Source organism: Ixodes scapularis, unplaced genomic scaffold, assembly GCF_016920785.2.
Source record: "Ixodes scapularis isolate PalLabHiFi unplaced genomic scaffold, ASM1692078v2 PGA_scaffold0__279_contigs__length_252992795, whole genome shotgun sequence".
NCBI classification, from domain to species: Eukaryota; Metazoa; Arthropoda; class Arachnida; order Ixodida; family Ixodidae; genus Ixodes; species Ixodes scapularis.
In genome coordinates this window covers 44,704,800-44,725,415 of record NW_024609835.1, presented here as the reverse complement: position 1 = coordinate 44,725,415, position 20,616 = coordinate 44,704,800, and positions in this window count along the sequence as shown.

Genomic DNA, 20,616 nt, shown 5'->3' with positions numbered 1-20,616 from the left:
GGACAAAGGACAAACACAAATCTCCAAACACAGCTAGGGGACTGGTGCGCGTCCGAAAAAAATCCGCCTGGTCCGGGTATCGAACCCGGGACCTCCCCATTACAGGTGGAGTGCTCTACCAACTGAGTTAACCAGGGGTTAGACGTCAGTAGAGCAAACGGGTTTTATCAGCTGCCACCAGTCTAACACCAACAAGGGTGAAGCTTGCAATTTAAGGTTATGATTATAATGCAATTAAATGTAAAGGTGCAAGCGAGCTGGAGAAGAAATTTTCATCATTCTTGTCCACCTCGCTTGCACCTTTACATTTAATTGCATTATAATCTCTCTCTCTCTCTCTTTGTCTCTCTCAACCCCTCCGGTATTAGAGGTTTCACTTGGCAAAACATTTTTTTTTATCCCTCCCCTCTGTAATGCCACCGGGCCCTAGGGGCACTGAAATAAATAAATTAATAAACATTGCGTCGTGACATTCCGATTGTACTCTGCGCGTTTGTGTTCGTTTTACCGCTAGTTCTTTGCCCCACTCAGACTTAAAATGAAACGAAGTATAGTTATAAAAAATACGGCGTAGCCTGTACTATAGTCACTCACATGTTAGGAGTTCAGAGGAAACTCCTCCCCCTCTTTAAAATTAGCAGAGCGAACGCTAGAGAGGAGTTTTCCCTAAAATCTTGAGTCTTAACCTTTCACCAACTATAGTGACCTTTCATCACTGCACGGCTTCAGGTTTACCCGAAAGCCCGATTCCGGCCCGGCCAAAAACGGGCCGGTCCTCCAGTTTGCCTAACACGGTGATATAAGTACGACATATCTCGGCTGCATCGCAAGTCGACACATATCGTAGTTCTCACCTTGCTCCTTCAGTGCAGCATGTCGGTCTCCACAATATTTTGCGTCGTGTTTCTTGGACATCACAACGCTCAACACAAGTCCGATAGCGTGGCTTTCTATGCTAAAACTGAGGTGCAGAGCACAGTGGTATCAGAACTGGTTGATGCGCATTGCGATATAACACCTAACGCAACGAGCCGCGTGTCCGCAGGAGCCAAATCTGACGTTCTCAACCCGCTCAGACGAAACTGGCCATAACTGTTCAGATGTCCCATCTTCGCACAGCGAAGTTCTTGACCTCTTGCGGCAATCTTGCTAGCTGCGTCAACGGTCATCACGCCATCGTTGACGCTGTAAAAATGTGTCATAAAACGGTGCGTCGACAATGTGCGCGAATTCACGCGAGCGTCCAGTTGAGTAAGGAAATAGTTCATCTGACTTTAGATATACCGTTCAACTCGTTTTAGAGATTAAAAAAAAATACTGGTCGAAGTTCCTGTTTGTTGATTAGGTCCATGGGCCAAAGAATTCATCTATACCATTTTGGGTTATTTTTTTTTTTATTGGGCTGATATTACTTTTTGAAGTCGCAATTCAACTCACCTAGTTAAATTTACACCTGTTATTCGTAGCGCTGTCAGATACTGTCATACAAAGGAAAACGTTGCCTACCCGAAATTCATCTCCAACGATCGCATGAAGTGCATGAAATTACGTTGCTCAATATTTTCGTACTCCACGCGACAAAGGTTAGACAAGGCGGCATCGAATTCAAGCCTGTGCCGGGCCAGCCCTAAACGTGGCAGGCCGGGCCGGGCCGGGTAACAAAGAAATTGCTCGGGTTTGGGTTGGGTGGGGCCCGATTTCAAACACCTGGCCCGGGCTCGGGCGGATAAATTACCAAGTCACCGGGACCGGGCCAGGCCTGGCCTCCAAAAAGCGGCCCGTGCAGTGCTCTAAGTGACTTGACGGGTTTCTTACTGCCGAAACAAAGGGACATAAAGCAATAGTCAATGTCTCTTTCCATTGAAAAAAACTGACACTTTTGCTACCGCCCGTATCATCAAGGTTCATTTCCCCGATGGTTCGCACGCAAAACTTAGTTGTCCCCCCAAGGTAAACTGGTGTCAGCAGTTTTGCTGTAAATATAATTTATGATAGGTAGGCATGAAACCCCTTTCTAAAACCGCAAAAGGCCCGCGGAGTGTCACAGCCCCTCAAACATATTTGTTAGGGTTCAGGACGAACGCACAGACACAAATCGCTCCGTACGGTGAGACCGTTCGCGCTCGCCGTACCGATCAACCTCCTCTCCTTAATCGACGGAATCCTGCTCTCTTCGCATGGGTACCGGCGGGAGCGTGGGCACGTGACAAAAAAACGGCGTATGACTATTCCAACGAGCACGTAGATTCCACCGCACTTTCAGCTTTGGGGTGAACAGCTTAGAACGTGCCCTGATGCGGTCCACTGTCCCCTTTCGTCCCCTTCTTCGTTTCGTAATTACTCGAGCCGCTCGAGTTTAGGTCGTGGGAAGTGAGCGACGAGCACGCACGTTCCGGGGAGATGGATAGTCGTGCGGCGGATTCAGAGCCGGGATCCGCCGTTGGCGGCGCTCCGGATTTTGGCATCAGCGGCCCCAAGGCGATCCGGTTCGGCCATCGCCAAGGTCCGTCTCGGTATACGGTCCGGGGCGGCCCAAGTCTCGGCGCGGGTCGGCCGGCCCCAAGCGCGAGCGGGAGGGCCCGTTGCAAGGTGACCGTCGCCATAATTTAGAGATTCGCGCTCCTGTCGCGGTCTTCTTCGTATAGCGGATCTGCTTTAGCGGCACGCGGCCGGCGGAATCGTCGGCGGCGCACCTGGCAGCCAACAAGTGCGTGACAGAGAAGGCGTGAAAACACGAAGCACTGTCTTATACTTATCCTCTGAGAAATGGGGCCAACTGGACCTCCCGTGGCGCGCAGGAAAGCCCGAACAACGCGTTCGACGGATAATGTACATGGCGCCGTAAATTATACGCTCAGATAGTTGAGAAGCTGTAAGAAATCATCCAACTATAAGGAACGTTGTCTCTTTGTATATAGCTCTACTTCGTAATAAGAATATTTTTTTTTTGTTAATACGCAGTAGAGCAGGTTAATTTATTCGCTTTTGCCATATTTTCCTGTCCCTTCCGGCCATTTCCGAGAGGCGCCAACAAGGTGTCCAACTGGCTTTGACAAATCACTTTAGCCAAACATGTTCCTACTAATAACTTAATTTTCTAGAAATTACTCTGTTTCATTTTAATCTCCTACGTTTGGCACTACGCCGATGGCTTAAGTATTGAGGAAGTGAAAGGGGCGGCGTATAAAACACAAACGAAATTGCGAGGAGACAAATCTTTAAGCCACAGAACTGATGCAAGTATTTTAAGTTTTATGGCGTTGTTCGAATTATGTCACGCACGAGAATCGAGCGAATCAAGCGAGGCAACGGAAGCGAGCGGTAGATCTACACTGAAGATAATGCGACTCCACATCAAGCGGTTTAATGTTGTTCCTCCTTGGTGAATTTTGGCCACTTGAACATTGAAAAGCCAGCCTGCCTTTCATGATGACGCTTTATGTCACCAGTGTAGAGGCCAATTAGGTCAAGCAGTACGACTATTCCCTTTGACAGATCAACGCAAAAACACCGCCAGAAACAAAAAAAAAACTATAATGATCCTTCTAAAATAAGTTAGTTTTTATAAGTATGAGACCGAGTAACATATAAAAAATAGTAAAAACATAAACCCTGTGAATCTTTGTCCCCCTCTTCAGGCGTTCATACGTACTCAGCGGCCCCACTTTAAGAACCGCACAACGTAGCATGTCCCAAGCATCTCATTATCGCTCCGCAGCATAAAAATCAAGCCACGCCCTGTGCTTCTTAACTTGTCAGTGACCAAAAATGTCGCGCTTTTGTCATAAAAAAAAACGAAGTTGGCAAACGCAAGGCCGTGTGTGAACCTTCCTATCTCTCATCGTACTTTCTGCTTTGATTATTGTCAAAGTATAAATGATGTTCCAACTAGCCTAAGAGCCTTCCTTCCGATTGTTAACCGGAAAACCTCTGCACACATAAGGCCTTAGTAAATATTATACAAACATATACCGATACAGGGCGAATGTTCGCGTGAGAACCTTTGTGCGCAATTAAATTTATTATTTTTGTGCATAGCACAATGATGTTTTTCTTTTTTTACTTCTTTTCAAGATTGTAAGTTTCAAGCAACATACTGCTCTTTTCGTCTTCAAGTGATAACAGAGCGAAGGCTGCGAGCGCAATCTCTTTGCGTTGAAACGCGTCTCGGCGACGCGAGCAGCTGAGGCGAACTTTTGAACTAGCCGTTTATCCCGCTACTATACTTTAAAATAAAGCAAGCTATATTCTACGTTAAGTATTGCAGGAATCGGTAGCAAAAAAAGATCCGATGCAGAAGGAAAGTACATCGCCGTGTCCTATTATTAATGCAAACTCGCGGACAGTACCTATAAGGGACAGACTCAAGGCTCCCATGGAAATGCAACCTCGAGGGTATCCGCCCGTCTGGAATACAATACCTTCGGGGCTTCTTAATGTGGATGCTCTTGAGCCTTAATGACTGTCCCGTCGCCACCGCGAGGTTCTTCAGGCTGCGTGTCCTAGAGCCTCACGCGATGGGCATTCTTGTGCATTGCACTGTAGCCATGCAATGACTATGAATGGCACTTGGTCATTGCTTCTACGTGTGCTCGTGGTGGCATACGTGGTCAAAGCTTTTTCTCGAAGATCGCTGATCGCGCAGTTTCTGAATCAACAAAGCAATTGCTTAAGTAATGCGAGCTACAACCAAATTGTTTTTGTTAAAAAGAAACATAATAGAAATGAATGCCTCTAAATTATTTGAGTATCGTTTATTTACCGAGTATCTGAAGGGGGAACAAGTAAAAAAACTTCCACGCAGTTTGTCTTCTTTTATAGAAAATGTGTTCACATTGATACAACCATAAATTGATACAACCATAAACCATAAAAATATGGAAAATAAATTTATGGTTGTATCAATGTGAACACATTTTCTATAAAAGAAGACAAACTGCGTAAAAGTTTTTTTAGTTGTTCCCCCTTCAGTGCGAGCTTTCTACATGTGATAGTTCTTCGGTGTCTCGTCAGCTTTGAGCGCGCAGCCAGAGCACGACAGGCAACGAGGAAGTGCAGGAGGTTGGGAACCCAAAAAAGACGCCCTGTAATTCTCGTCCAGTCACTGAATTAAAAAAAAAAACTAAATGCACTCTTTAATTTATTTTCTAAACGAAAAGTGAACAGGATTAGTTCGTACAATCTTCAGTTAGGCGATAGTGAAATCTGTCATAAAGCTGATATAAACATTTCTATTGTAAGGATGCTAGTCTCTTTCGCTTCAAAGCAAAAGTAGTGGCAATAAGTTTATTTTTAGAAAATTTCAAAATTACGAGAGGCTGCGGAATTTTAATGCAATTGATAAGGGTCTTCAGATGTCGAACCAGGTTCACATTGATGCAGAATGTGCCATCAGTTGCAATAAGAACAATCGCTGCCTCCCTGTCTTCGTTTGTTCTATTAGCTCGAATGATTGGTATTTATGAGCAACACGATGGTGCATTTTATTTGGAACGACTTAGCGCGCTTCAAATAATATATAATGTCGTTACGATGACGACGTCTAGAACACCAGACGCCATGTCTTAGGGAATGAATGACCGCTTTTTTATGCTAGAGCGCAGATGATAACGGGAATGCAATGTCAAAATTCTAATTTGTTAAATAAATGTTTATAAAATTCGAAGAGAGTATATGTCGCGGGTTTCTCGCCACTGCAGAGAGAGAGAGAAAGAAAAAATAGCCGGTGCAGTACAACTGATAACCTGTTTTTTTTTTTCTTCGGCATGCATCGCTCAGTAGTGATTAGACGAATGCTCACTACTGCAACTCCTGTTCGCAACGTAACCGGAAGATAGAGGAAACCCACCAGGTGTAAGTCTACAATGCGAAATGTGTCTCCACATGCCACCGCAAACTCTGCGAGGATTCGGCGGGCGAATTCACGGCACACAGCAGGAAAAGGTCGCGCCTCTCACCTGACAGGATGTTTCAAAAGAACGCAGATTCGGAAAATAATATGCAATGCAGTCTCTACCTTAGAGGTTATATATATATATATATATATATATATATATATATATATATATATATATATATATATATATATATATATATATATATATATATATATAACTGAGAAGAAAAAAACCTTAGTGAAAAACAGCAACAACGGACGATTTAATCTTGACGTTATACCCACGCCTTCGGCCTCCCGCCACCATGCCCGTTATATATATATATATATATATATATATATATATATATGACAAAAACGGTTCGGTCATACAGGCATACAGTTTTATAAAAATGGTCGCTCAACCTCATATATATATATATATATATATATATGCTTTGTTAGCCTCGTTATTCAGTATATAATTTATTGGATGAGACCAAGAATTGGCATACCTTAAATTCTATGCAATCTGATTCAGCATGTATGTCACGGGTCCGTACCAAGAGATAAATAATGAAACGTGGGGGTCTTCGTTTGTACCAACGAACATTGCCCTGATCCAAGAGCTATTTTCGGTTCTCTCGTTACTCACTTCTTGTTTATCTGGCAGCGATACCCCTATTGGAAATGAATCGCTTTATTATTTATACCGAAGTTATGAATACATGGAACTAAATTATTCCCTTCGTGGACCCAACTAAAATATGACTAACGGCCCATCGAACGAATTACAAATTAAGAAATAGGCCCACAAAAGCTGCCGTAGCTGTAAACCGACTCATCTTCCCTCTCACCTTGTAACTGCGGCTGGCATCGTTCGTTACTGATCTCCGTCCTCGGGTTTCTCCCGGCAAACACGCTTATTAATATTCCCGCGATAATTGTTTCTCGACGTGATAGGAAAAGAATTCGAATCTGACCTCACTTATTTTATTTTATTTTTTCGATCATCACTACCCGTATCATTTTCGCTGTGGGACTTAATTGCCGCTACGCCGCTACCCGATATCCTGGTTTATTGCTGTCCACGAACGCGAGAGCGTGGGCGGTTCCTGCATTGCTTCAAAGGGTATTGTCAGGGTCAGGATGCATGCAGGACGAAAGAGGAAGTCACTGCGTAGTTGGGCGAATAGGATGAAAGTCAATTACACGTCTCGAGCTGGAAACAGAACAATGCCCCCGCGCCTGGAATACCATTTTTCGTTCAGTGCTACAGAAGGACGTCCAAGATAGCGCCTCACTAAACTGGTTCTCGAGCAGATCCAGAAATGAAATAAAGGGGCAGAAAAGGAAACGTCGGGGAGTTAATCAATCACGAGACCTTTGCGGATGCCAAGTCGAAAGTAACGGCGTCGGTTATTCGCCCTGATGTATGACCGCTATTGGCGCGCAGTCCGCCGTTCACTCATGCCTTCGTGATATGAATTCATCGTGAAGGTTTTGAAAGACGACTGCAGCTCGCACGGTAGGTAATAGTACTATCAAGCGGATGTAAGAATATGTTCTTACACTTGCGTCCGTTAAAAAAAGAGATACATAAAAGTAGCTACTATAATCTTGCGTGCTCTCCTGGTTGGCTAGTGATTAAAAAGCTCAACAATATTAGAAAAATAAAAAAAAACAATGGAGAAGTAAGTTTAAAGGCAGCTGAACGAAAAATAGCGTTTTGAGTAAAAATTATTGAGTCATAAACATGCATTTCATCAGGAATGTTGGAGTCATGGTTATCTTGCTAGAGAGTGCTATGAAGTCCGGACACATAAAAAATCTACATATACATGAAAGATGCTTGCTTGTTCGTTTTAAAATGCAATTGTTTAGCGCGTGACTACAAGTAATATTAATAGTATAATTATCTGCAAAAAGGAACAGTTGTTTTTATAATGTGCACCTTTAGTGCTTATGTGCTAGACTTTGTGGCCACCCCTATAGAATATATATATTTTTATAACAGCAGATTGGTTTGCAGAATTCGCTATTTGCTGCGAGCATCACGCTAGAGACACCTTGTCGATATTTGCTTTGTCTAGTGACTCACATTTTTTGGGGAATCCAAAAACGCTGGTTGGACTCAAGTGCAGAAGAGTTGGATACATGTCTTTATCATAAAACATGTTGGTTGCCGTTTTGTTTGCAATTATATTCAATTAAAAACTTCAGATCGATTTTCAAAAAGATAATCACTTACATGTTTTTATTGGGTTTGCACGCCCGCCTATTTTGCGTGCTTCCACATATAAGCCCTTTTATTTCATGTCTGGCAATTTACTATACCTCTAATGAGGGACCATTGCGTATTGTTCGATTGGTCATATCTCATAATCAATAAGCCTGATAACATGCTAGACCTTTAAAATTTATTGACGAAGAAAAACCGAGAGCTGGTTTTAATTCCGAGAAAATGATTCACTAATTTTGAGGTTCAGCATATTTTATACGCTTGAAACAAATAACCGTTTTGGTAAGGACCGCATCGCTTGATGATTTCCAGCGTTGAACCATCATCTGTACGAGGGCCATCGATGCGTATGCATAAAATCACCGTAGAGGGCACGTAAAAAAGAAAGTGCAAAGAGTAAAGTCCTGGAATAACATGGGCATTGTCGTTTCTTGAAGCTTGGATGGAGCGTCTGGAAGGTGCCTTGGCCTTATTGAGGTTTAGCTCTACATAAGCTGCCCGGAACGCGTCTCTGATTGGCGTGCTCACCGTATTCAAAATAGTGGTCCCTCGATTTTTGGCCTAGTTACGTCATACAAGCGTCACGCTGTCGCCGGACGCTAAACAAACTAGTCTGAGACGTGTTCCAGGGATTTGGCTCTAGTTATAGAGCCAAATAAGATAGGGTTAGAGTATCGTCACTCTATTCCCCAATCTTCTTGTGGACGCCGCCATGTTGTCACTTCGTGGAGAGCGGGCTTTATTGGCGATCGTAAACATTCGAAAATGCCACTTCTTCAGCCTCGGGTATACTGTGTCCCAAAGCTTAGGCGATCTCGTCGTGCTTTGTCGCGAACTGTTGGAACGTTTCCGGGACGAAAAAGTGTTTCCTATACCGGTTCAGATAAAACTTTGAGATAACTGGCGACGGCGATTTTGAGCACCAAGATGGTCGAAAACGCCGTTGTCCGAGGCATCGCTCATATTTTTTGGCTTTAGCTCTACACAGGGGCGCTTTTCTGGAAACGCGCATAGTTCGCGTGCCGCCACGCAAAGCTGGTCGTATTCGTTTTCGCCCCCTCATTTCTGACAATGAACGATCGATGGACTTCGGTCGTGTTTCCGCCTGACATACATACAGCCGCTCCTGCCTTCTGCCCGATTAGTTTTGTTATTACGGTTTCCCGCGGACGACTCACTCTTTGGGCGCCCGCAATGCCGACCTCAGTGGCGACGGCGACGGCTGCGTTTCCTCTTTTGTCGGGCTATTGTTTCGGGGCATACGACAGTTGCCGAAATCGGAAGACAAGCCCTGTCTGCTCAAGCGCTTATTTTGGAAGACACGGCGAAAAGCGGAAGAACGCGTCCGAGCCGAGTGTTACCAACCGCGTCCAAAGCCGTGTTTCCTGACCTGTCATCTCGCTTTCCTTGGAGAGCCGACTGTGCGGGGAACCCGCGAAAGAACGGCTTAAGGAGATGGGGTTTCTCCGAGGTGTATCTTATTTGGTTGTCTCATCCGCGTCTCGGTGTTGCGTGTGAGTTTATTTAAGGAAAAGAATAAAAGGATTTTAGAATGCCATCCTGTATACGATGATGTGGTGGTTTGCTACCTTGTGAAAGAGAATGGGATCAATGAGAGATTGTATAGAGCAGAAACTAAAATAAAGATAGATATAAAACACACACACAAACACGCGCACATGCGCGCACGCACACACGCACGCACACAACACGCACGCACGCACGCACGCACGCCTTTCCACTATACACATCACGCCCGACTAAAAGTAAAAGGTCAGCACGTGCATGGTGACCAACCAGATGAACAACGGCATTTGATATTTTCGCTATTATACCATTTTTGAATCTCGAATGAAACAAACGAACTCTCTATTAGATACCATCACGGCGCCGAATGTTATGAACGGGCGAGAACTGATCACAATTGTTGGTTAGTACAAAAAGTACCCACCGGGTGCTTCAGCACAACCTACAATTTTCGGGAGGAAACATTTGGCCAACCTTAGAGGTCAAGAATGACATTGAATTTTTTTTTTTTTATAGAATAGTCAAAGCACAATATCTTTTAGATTACGTTTCCTTTATTGTGACCTTTACTCTCTGCAGCGTCGTCTTGACGTGAAAGAAGCGCCGAGATCCCGGTGCGTGGGGAGTTCCCTCCAACTCCTGCAAAGTCGTCGAATGCGAGTTTATTTTAACGCCACAAGAATGATTATGTCATAAAATGATATTTCCACGAGTTTCAGGTTACGGAGAAGAAAAAACTACGAAAACTAAAAGTGTCAGATGGCGAACTTGTGCCAACAAAAACGATAATTAGCGTCACGGGTGAATGATTATGCCATCATATTATATTGTCACGAATGATAGGTGACGGAGCGGATATATCTATAAAAACTAAAGGTGTCATCCGGCAAACTTATGCCAAAAAAAAATATAATTGGCGTCGCGGACATCAATATCAGCGTACTTGGCAGGATGATACTATCAAGTGTAAGACCGGCTTTATGCAGCAAGTTACGACTCGAGGTTTCGGAAGGTTCTACACAAAAGACAGACGATTACTGTCGAGCATGAACTAGAAATTCCTAGAAGAGTAACGAAGAATAAAAATTCGGCAGAGATACTTAAGACTGCTTACGTGTAAATGCGAAAGCATTTCACGATAGAATGTCTTTCTAACACAGGTAATGTGCATGCAACGTTCCACCGGTTCCACCGCTTGCGTCCGTTGGGCGGGCTGATAGTGTACCGAGCGCCACGGAGCTCACGCGCAAGGAAAAGGCGCCTGGCGTTTTATAAGGCGTGTCAATTGACTTTGACGCCACGAGTCATAGCGTCCTCTATACTCACAGAGCCTGGCAGTTCGACGACGGAGCCATAGAGTGCCCGGTCACAGATTTAGAGTGCGAGGATCTGGTAGCACAGAGCATCAAAGAGCCATTTCTCGGGGAACCTGGACGTCAGCGCACTGCTTTTGCAGCGACGAGGACCCGAAACACACTTGTTCGCTCGGAAGCAGTGTGTTTCGGCGTATCGCCACAGCGGGGCGCCAGTCACGTGGCTCTCCTCTTATCCGTTGTCTGCCCCTTCAGCTTTTCCATTACGGTGGCCGCTTTTCGTGGCGATCTGCAAGCTTTGTCAGTATATAGGAGGCTATGCACGAGCTGATAGGAACAATCAGACAGCATCAAAAGCGCACATCATGGTTTTTGTCATGTTTCTATACATGTTTTATTATGGCTGAACCCAACATAAGCATAAAAGGCCCAGTGACTTGAGCTTTTGACGCTGCTTGTTTGGCCCCGTTCACTCACGTCGGCTGCTTGGGGACCTCGGCTGAAACGAAGTATAGCAATGTTGCTTAGCATAACATGAGCACGTGAAATGACATGTGCAAGGTTACATACCACTCGTGGCTTCACATTTTAGTGAAAACGTATTTCTGGCCTCGTTGTGTGCCAGTGTCTCCCCCAACTATTAGATCTCCGAGTGTTCAGGAAGAAAGTAAACGGGCTCTCTTAAAGTATCAAAATATTATCCAAAGAAAAAAAACGCAATTGCAGAAATTAATTACAAAAAAAAACTGAATGATCTACCAAGGAGGTCTGAAAATCCTGCGCAGTGTGAGACACAGAACACGAATTAAATATTCGATTCTTACAACCTCTACAAATTCCGCTTCATCCTTATCGAATGTGGTTTTTGACCTGCGTGTTTACGGTGTTAGCTGGTGTGTCATGGTGCAGCGTGCTCGGACATATTTCTAATCGTCGCATGACTTTTGACAGCGGTGCATTTTGTGAGTCTAAGCGATTCTGATTCGAGCAATATTCATTGCCTCCTTCGCTGAGCGCAGCACCGAGTACAGGGAACATTAAGCCGACACTCCAAGATCTTGATTGCGCAGGTGTCTTTCGAAATGGTTCACCAGGAACTTGTCTTCCAAAACATTATTGCGTTCAAGAACCAGTGTCGAACACATATATAAAGTTTGTGTAAGATTCCGCATGACCAAGTGAAATAAAAAAAGAACAGAACCACAAACGTTGACACTTAGTAAAATTAGTGTGATGCATACATGTAATAAAACTTTAGAAATCACAACTAAGACTCCTTTCCGGTGCCGACAGCTTTTTTATTGCGTTCTGTTTTGTGTCTAATGAAACCTGGGAGGGGGCAGTGTACTGTAACACAGCTACCGAAAAGCGTTGCATGATGTGCGATTTTGTCTATAACTCTTCCCACCTCTAAAGAAGATGTCTCCGTATTAAAAGGTAAGCTGCCTCTGCTTGTCCAAGCTACACTCTTCACATAAAATTAACGATAACTCTTAAAAATCACCATAAAATGTTTGGGGTGTGTGCACACTTGTAGCTTAATATTTGAATTAAGACATATATTGCATTTCGGAGTATTTTGGAGATTTTCTGACCTTCTGAGTTTACTCACAAAAACCATAAGTTTCAAGATTAAGCATAACAAAACTAAGGAAACTCACTATCACTGAAGTAGATAACCCGTTGTTAGCCTCCACGTATATGAACGCCATCAACATGCACTCAAAAACACACAGAGCTTTGAACCCAAAGGGAGACCCGTACGCAGGATGCAATCGACCGACGAATAGAACAGCGCACACGATCGAGTACACATACGTGAGCGTGGCACGGAGTGCGGCACTCTGAGCTCATCTTACCGACGGGCCCTTTATGACCTTCCTCGGCGGGATGAAAGTAAAATAATGCGTTTCGAATGCAACCGGAGGCTTGTTAGCAAATCGCCATAGCACGCCCATCTAAAACAAAGGATTACCGAATTCGCGGGAGTGATGTAACCTACATTCTAGATCGAGTCAATATTTCTTCCCCGGGGTCACTTGGCGTCCTCGACGCAACCACGTACAATGCGAGCGGCTATAGGGTCGAAGGATCAGGACTCGGGAAACATAGGCGATGCCATCACGGCGTCCGGCCGGAAAGCAAAAGAGTCGCCAATCGTCCTTGCGTCATTCACCTCCTTCTGTAACTCTGGCCCCGTTGATACGGACGCGATTGATCAGGATTATGCATTAGGAATCGTATGGGCAGCACTTCGTCAGACCGTACTTGTAGTCGTGTGACCATGCTCTCCAGGAGATGCTATGGCCCAAGTCCGTGGTTATCCGGTAAGAAACTCAGGGAGAGGAGAATATGAGAACGCGCAGGGACGTCGGAGCGCCGACCTTTGATAAGAACGATTAAGGGGTAGGTGCAAAGTGTAGCTGCCTTCGTCTCCTATTCACTTTTCGAAACCATCTGAACGCCGAAGGCCGGCGTCCGGTATTCAAACGAGGGACACTGCGCGAGGAGCTGACAACGCTCTTGTTCGCTTTGATTGGAGGGAGGCTGTTGTAGAACCAGATTGGACAAACTGAATAACTGTTTATTAAAGGTACACACTGAAAGTTACATTGCTATAAAGACAGTTTCGAGCAGAAGACGCGTTAACCGCGTCTTTCCTTTAGGAGGACCCAACACAAAGAGACCGAGCCACACCCCGGCAACCCAGAAATTCCCCCGTTTCTCTCTCTCCTGGTCATAAAACACTACGCCGACCACGTAGACTAAACACTCTCCGAAAACTCCCCGTCTTTGGGTCGGGTTTCCAAACTCCGTGCCCCCTCTCCGCGGCTCAAGTGATTTGTGGTATACGAGCCAGTAGACCGAGGTGGCGCGTGAAAACTCTATCCGCAACATCCTCCCCGCAGATGAGCTCAGCTCATCTCAAGTGGGTATAGACGCTGAACAGGGCGCCTGACCTCTGAGCCGTTACACAATTTTATCTTACAGGCTCGCACATTTCCGTCCCGACCTGGGAAACACTCCAGAATCCTGCCGGTTCTCCAAAACAATCGAGGAACGTGGTCGTCATGCACAATTACGACATCACCAACATTGAGACCGCTGCTGGATTGAGGCCTACGAGCATGCGCACTTCGTAGGTTATACAGATATTCTTTAGCCCACCTGTTCCAAAACATATTCATCAATCGCTGGCGGTGTGACCATCTCCCAACCAACTCCGTTCGAGTGGATGTCACGTCTCCTCTTTTATGATGAGGTAATGTGGTTAGCCTCCTACCACAAAGAAGTGAGCAGGAGTTAAGACATTTGGTTCGTTTGGTTCGGAGTAGACATACGTCATTGGTCGAGAGTTGATCACAGCCTCAACTTCCGTTAGTACAGTTGTGATCTGATCGACATCAAGCGCAGCTTTGCCGATGTTTCTTTTCAGACAACTCTTAACCGATCCCACCATACGCTCCCAAAAACCACCCCACCATGGAGCTCTTTCAACGATAAACCTCCAAGTGATCCGGTGGGTGGTGCAGTAGTCTTTCAATTCGGAATTACATAACACATCGTACATCTGCTTTAGATCTTTAGCAGCTCGTTTGAAAGTCAGTGCATTATCTGAACACATCATTCGCGGCAACCCACGCCTTGACACAAAGCGTCTGAAAGCCATTAGAAAGGCGTTGGTAGACATATCCAGGACAAGTTCTAAATGTATCGCTCGCGTAACAGCACATGTGAATACAAGAATATATGCCTTGACACTGTTTGTTCCGGATTTCACGAACATCGGTCCAGCAAAGTCCACGCCACAGACCTCGAACGGTTCTGCCTTTGTCACGCGGTCTTCAGGCAGAGGGGCCATCGGGGCGGTCATGGGCTTGAGCTTGAGTCGAAGACACATCTTACAGCGTCCGATCACTCGTTTTACGCACTGTCGCCCTCTCACAACCCAGTAGTGCTCCCGCAGTTCACACAGAGTAGCACTCACACCACCATGCAAAATGCGAACATGCGTGTGCTCAACGAGGAGCTCCGTGAAACGGTTGTCTCCCGGAAGTAGCACCGGAAACTTCGTCTCGTCGGGTGCCGAGACATTCTGCAGTCGAGTCTCAATGCGGATCACACCGTCTTCATCCAAGAAAGGGTGCAGGTCCCGGACACGCGAGCTCGACCACAGGCGGTCACTGGCGACGAGGCTTGCTTTTTCTTCGCTGTAGCTCTCTCCCTGAACATGTTTCGTCCAGTATCTCTCTGCCTCCTCCAATTCATTGGTGGACAGAGATCCGCTGACTCTTGAACCCATGCCTTGCAAGTTTTTAATGAATCGCATGATCCACGCCGTCACCCTCATTGCCTTGAGCCATTTGCTGTAGTCTGTAAGTACGAGGAGAGGCCCTTGTACGGTTGTTTTGCTGAGCAGCACTGTGCTTTTGCCTCTTAGCTCTGCGTCAGCATCCGGAACCTCGTCGTTCGTCTCTCTTCTTTGAGGCCAGAAATCTGGATCACGTGACAACCACTGCGGGCCCTGCCACCACACCTTGGAAAGGGTCAGGTTGGAGGCGGGTACTCCTCGGGTGAGCATGTCCGCGGGGTTGTCCTTTCCTGAACAGTGTCGCCACCGAAGGGGGTCGGTGTTGCTTTGGATCTCCACGACCCTGTTGCACACAAATGGCTTCCATTTGCTTGCCGATGCCTGAATCCAACTGAGGGTGATGGTAGAATCTGTCCAAAGGTGGCATTCCAGGTCAGGCAAATCCAATGTCTCAATCAAGAAAGCCATCAATCTTGATCCGATAAGAGCGCCGAGGAGCTCCAGACGTGGCAAAGTCATTTTCTTCAAAGGTGCAACACGTGCCTTGGACATCACAAGCCGTACGCTGGTGTTTCCGTTAGTGTCCTCGACTCGCATGTAGGCCACAGCTCCGTACGCCTGAGTGCTTGCGTCCGTGAAAACATGGAGTTGTCTGGACTTAACTGCCCCCTCTGTCACCAAGAAGCATCTGTCGACCGAAAGAGAGCCAAGTTCAACAAGCTCGCCGCACCATGCAAGCCATTCCTCACGCAAATCATTTGGCAATGAGGTGTCCCAGTCGATTCCTTTCTCCCAAATATGCTGAAACAAAATTTTGGCTCGGATGCTGTATGGAGAGAGCAGTCCCAAAGGGTCGAAGAGCCTCGAAGTGGTCTGAAGAACGAACCTCTTCGTATCCATTCTTTCTTCGACGAAGTCTGACAGTGACTGTAAGTTCACCTGAAGGTTGTCCTGTTCGGTGTCCCAAAGAATTCCCAGTACCTTTGTCAGACCTGACGATTCAGCACAAGTAGACGTTTCGTCCGCTGTCTTTTCAATGTGACACTTGAGTTCCCTTGAGCTCGTCGACCACTTTTGAAGCCTCATTCCCGCCTTGGCAAGTATTTTCGTGGAGTCATCGTAGAGTTTCTGCGCCTCTTCGTATGATGAGACACCCACAATCAGGTCGTCAACATAAAAACACCTTTCAAGGTGCATCGCCGTTGGCTTGGCTTCTCCCTCGACCGAACGCAGGTGATGCTGCAATGTCGCTGTCAAGAGAAAAGGGCTTGCAGTTGACCCGAAAGGAACTCTTGTCATTCGAAACTCTTGAATGGGAGGCAATTCTTCTCCAGGAACGGGAGGGCTGTCAAACTACAAAAAACGAAGAGCATCCCTGTCCTCAGGTCTGACGCTGATTTGAAGAAAAGCCTTCTGAATGTCAGCTGTTAGTGCTATCCTGTGACAACGGAAGTTCACGAGGATCTTCAGCATGTCGTTGTTTAGATTAGGCCCTTTCTCGAGATGGTCGTTCAGCGAGAGCTCTCCTGTAGTGTGCGAAGACGCATCGAAAACCACTCGCAACTTTGTTGTGGCTGAAGCTTCTCGGATAACAGCTCTGTGTGGCATGTAGTACACATTTTCCTTTTCGTTGGTTTCTTCCGTCACTTTCTCTGCGTGTCCGTCGTTTAGGTATTGCCTAATAGCAGAGTCGTACTTCAGAAGAAGTTCTTCGTCTCGAGCCAAGCGATGGCAGAGCCCTTGCAGTCTCTTCTCTGCCACCTTTCTGTTATTGCCGAGATCTCCTAGGTTCTGAGACTTCCAGGGAAGAGCAACTTGGTATCTTCCATCTGTCATTGTGATGGTTTCCTCAAAACCCCGTAATACAGACTCGTAGTGAGCAGAGTTGGTCGTTGAGTCCTTGATGCCGAGGCTTTCAAGTTCCCAGAACTGCCGCAGGGTCGAGCTTACTTCATCGTCGCCCGTTGCACCGGCTCTGAGCACGCACACGTTGCTGCTTGTTTGCTTTCGTCTTGAGTTCTTCGAGGTCACGGGACCCTGAAATGTCCATCCCATTGTTGTTTTCACGGCTGATAGACACCTGTTGTTTTCATCCCAGCATACTTCATGCTCCAACAGCTTTCCAAGCTGATCTGCTCCAACTAGAAGGCTGATTCCGCACTCTCTCTGAACGCCTGGGAAGACCAGCACATCCGCTAGATACTTTTTTCTTTCGCGATTTTCTGCACGAAGTCATTGTCCATTGGTATCCGATCGATGTCTTTGCAAATGACCGGTACCTCAATCGCCTCGATCCTGTGCTTCTGATTGTCGTACTGGCTTTGAAGTTCGATTTCGACCAATCTTCGCTCGTGCCTTTCGCTGTCCCGGACACTTCCGAATGCGTTAACGCTCAGATTCACTTTGCCAATCACCTTCAGTTTAAGCTTTCTTGACACATCTTCTCTGATGAAGGTTCTCTGACTGCCGCTATCAATGACGCCTCTAATGTAACAGCATTCATTTTTTGTCATGAGCCAGCCGCGGAACGTCTGCAAAAGCACATCGTCGTTGTCATCACAACTTCCTTTTGTTTTTGAAGCTGTGTGAATACTCGTGCTATTCAATTCGTCTCTTCCGACCTCAGGCGTCTTTTTTGCATACCGCGGGTCGCACATCGTTGTGGCATGCCTGCCCTTACAGGTTTCGCATGTTATCTTGCGGCGGCAAGTTCTCGCGCGGTGTCCTCGTGTCGTGCATTTAAAACACCTGTCATCTTTAGACAAGCGCGTCATATTTTCTCTGAGGCTCAGTTGATGTTTGCATTCTTCTGTTTTGTGCCCACTAGAATTACAGAAAAAGCAGTCATTTGAGACCAGCTTGCTGTGGAGAGCCATGGAGGTTGGAAGGACCTTTCCTTTTGGAGCTGAGCTTCGTTCTTTGTTTTTCTGAGCGAACACATCATGCCCGCTACGCTCTCTGCTTTCAACTTCGACCGACAGGAACTCCAAAATCTTCTTAAGCGTCCCCTCTGATGTCTCAGCTCCCGCTGGGCCGTTATAGCTTCTGTGTCGATGGTAAGCTACAACTAGGTCACTGGGCATCGCCTTCAAGAGAACTTCACACATCATCGACGAGTAGGACGCCGAATGTACACCCAGTGAGGTCAACCCCCGAATGTGAGTCTGAACATGATCATGTAGCTTTCGCAATCCAACGACATCGTCTGGGGACCTCACCTGGTGCACCGTTCTAAGCTTGTTCAGGTGCTCCTGCTCGATTTGGGTCTTATCTCCAAACCTCTTCTGTAGCAGCTCTATCACCTCGACGTAACCTTCCTCAGTTGCTACAAGTCCAGACAGGGCAGAGGCGGCCGTTCCGGTAAGTTGAGATCGCAAATAATGAAATTTCTCAACATTCGACAAGCTGCGATTATCGTGCACCGTCGCTCTGAATTGATCCCAAAATCCTTGCCATTTGCTGAGTTCTCCGTTGAAGGTGATCATTTGCAGCTTAGGCAATCTGGTACCGCTTCCGGTGGCTCTATCCCGATGCAGCGAGTCGTCTGTGCGCGACGTCATGGGGCCGTTCTTCAATCGGTCGATCTTAAGTTCCAACTGCGCCAGTGAGGCGATCGCCATGTCCTCGTACTCCATCACGGCGTCGCACTCAACACTGAGCTCCTCGGCAGGCACGAAAGGCTCTGGTTCTTCATTTAGCTTCACGAGCTCGGTGTTGCTCAGTTTCAATCTTTGGTAAAGCACGCTAAGAGCCTCAACGTCTGGTTGAGGCGATGCCAAAGATGCTCTTACCTCGTTGACCAAACGAGTGTTCTGGGCTCTCCTCGATGCTCGTCGTACTTTCAGGCGATCCATGGTCTTGTTAATCCAATGGTCTCGTTAACACAACTTTCTTTATCTTCCCGGGTTTCGGCACCAAATTATGCTGTAGAACCAGATTGGACAAACTGAATAACTGTTTATTAAAGGTACACACTGAAAGTTACATTGCTATAAAGACAGTTTCGAGCAGAAGACGCGTTAACCGCGTCTTTCCTTTAGGAGGACCCAACACAAAGAGACCGAGCCACACCCCGGCAACCCAGAAATTCCCCCGTTTCTCTCTCTCCTGGTCATAAAACACTACGCCGACCACGTAGACTAAACACTCTCCGAAAACTCCCCGTCTTTGGGTCGGGTTTCCAAACTCCGTGCCCCCTCGCCGCGGCTCAAGTGATTTGTGGTATACGAGCCAGTAGACCGAGGTGGCGCGTGAAAACTCTATCCGCAACAGAGGCAGTGGGTAGGGACGAAGACAACTAGCCTTTGCGTTTACCCACCAATCCTTCCAATCGGACCTCGGCACCCTGACGTCCCCGCGCACACTCATCTTCTCCTTTCCCTCGTGTTTTTTGGAGGTTTGTGTTCCTTCACATTAATTGCTTGTGCAACTTGCTAGCTATAGGTTGTTGTGCTTGCGGAGGAGGTACGAATTATCGCCTATCCTTTAATGATTGTTTCAGTCGTTCGGATGCGGGGGGCACAGGAGTGAGCGAGCGAAAAGTCATCAGGCAGTGTTACTGGACAGTCGGCAAGAAAGTGTTTGTCAGGAGTGCACATGTGCAGAACGCAACAAACATGGCCGCGTTGCGGACGCACGCAACTTTCAGGATTTTGTGCCGTGGATCTTGCGACCCTTGCGGTTTTTGATGTCTCTTGCGGGAAACTCGAGAGAAATCTGGAGCCCAGCGAAAACGTCAGTTATTATGATTAAAATGGTTTTATTTACGTGAAACTAAAACGAGCCGTCAGGTCGCTTGAACTGTACTCATCTGTACAGTGGCGTGGGGAATTGGGACAAAGGGGACAAAGAGAGTAAACCCTGTTTCGAAGGTTAAAGTCATCCAGTATAAATCTTAAAAGCTTCATTATTTTCCTCGTGGTGGCGGGGATAGGTGAACAAGATCACAAAAATAAAGCACCCTCGACTTTGTGAATCAAAGTTGACGTACAAGGACCAACTTATGGTTAGAAAGTTAAATCCCCGCTTTGGCTCTATGTTTTTGAAGACGCAGAAGAGCTGTGTAATGCCGCCATTAGAACGTATAAGGTTTGCTTCTAGACAGAGTGGATAAACTGACTTTTGAAAAAGGTATTTTGCAAGATCTCAGCTATCACGACTTGGTGTTTGTGTTGGCTTCACACCTAATAATCTATTATGTGGCTCTCTAACGTGAAGGTTAGGCTGTGTAATTTTTTCCGGAACCACCCCTTCTTGCCAGATTGTCGGAAAACTGCATGGGCACACAGGAAAAACACTTAAGAACCCGTTTTTTTGTTTGAGAGCTACGATATACGTTTATCATGGA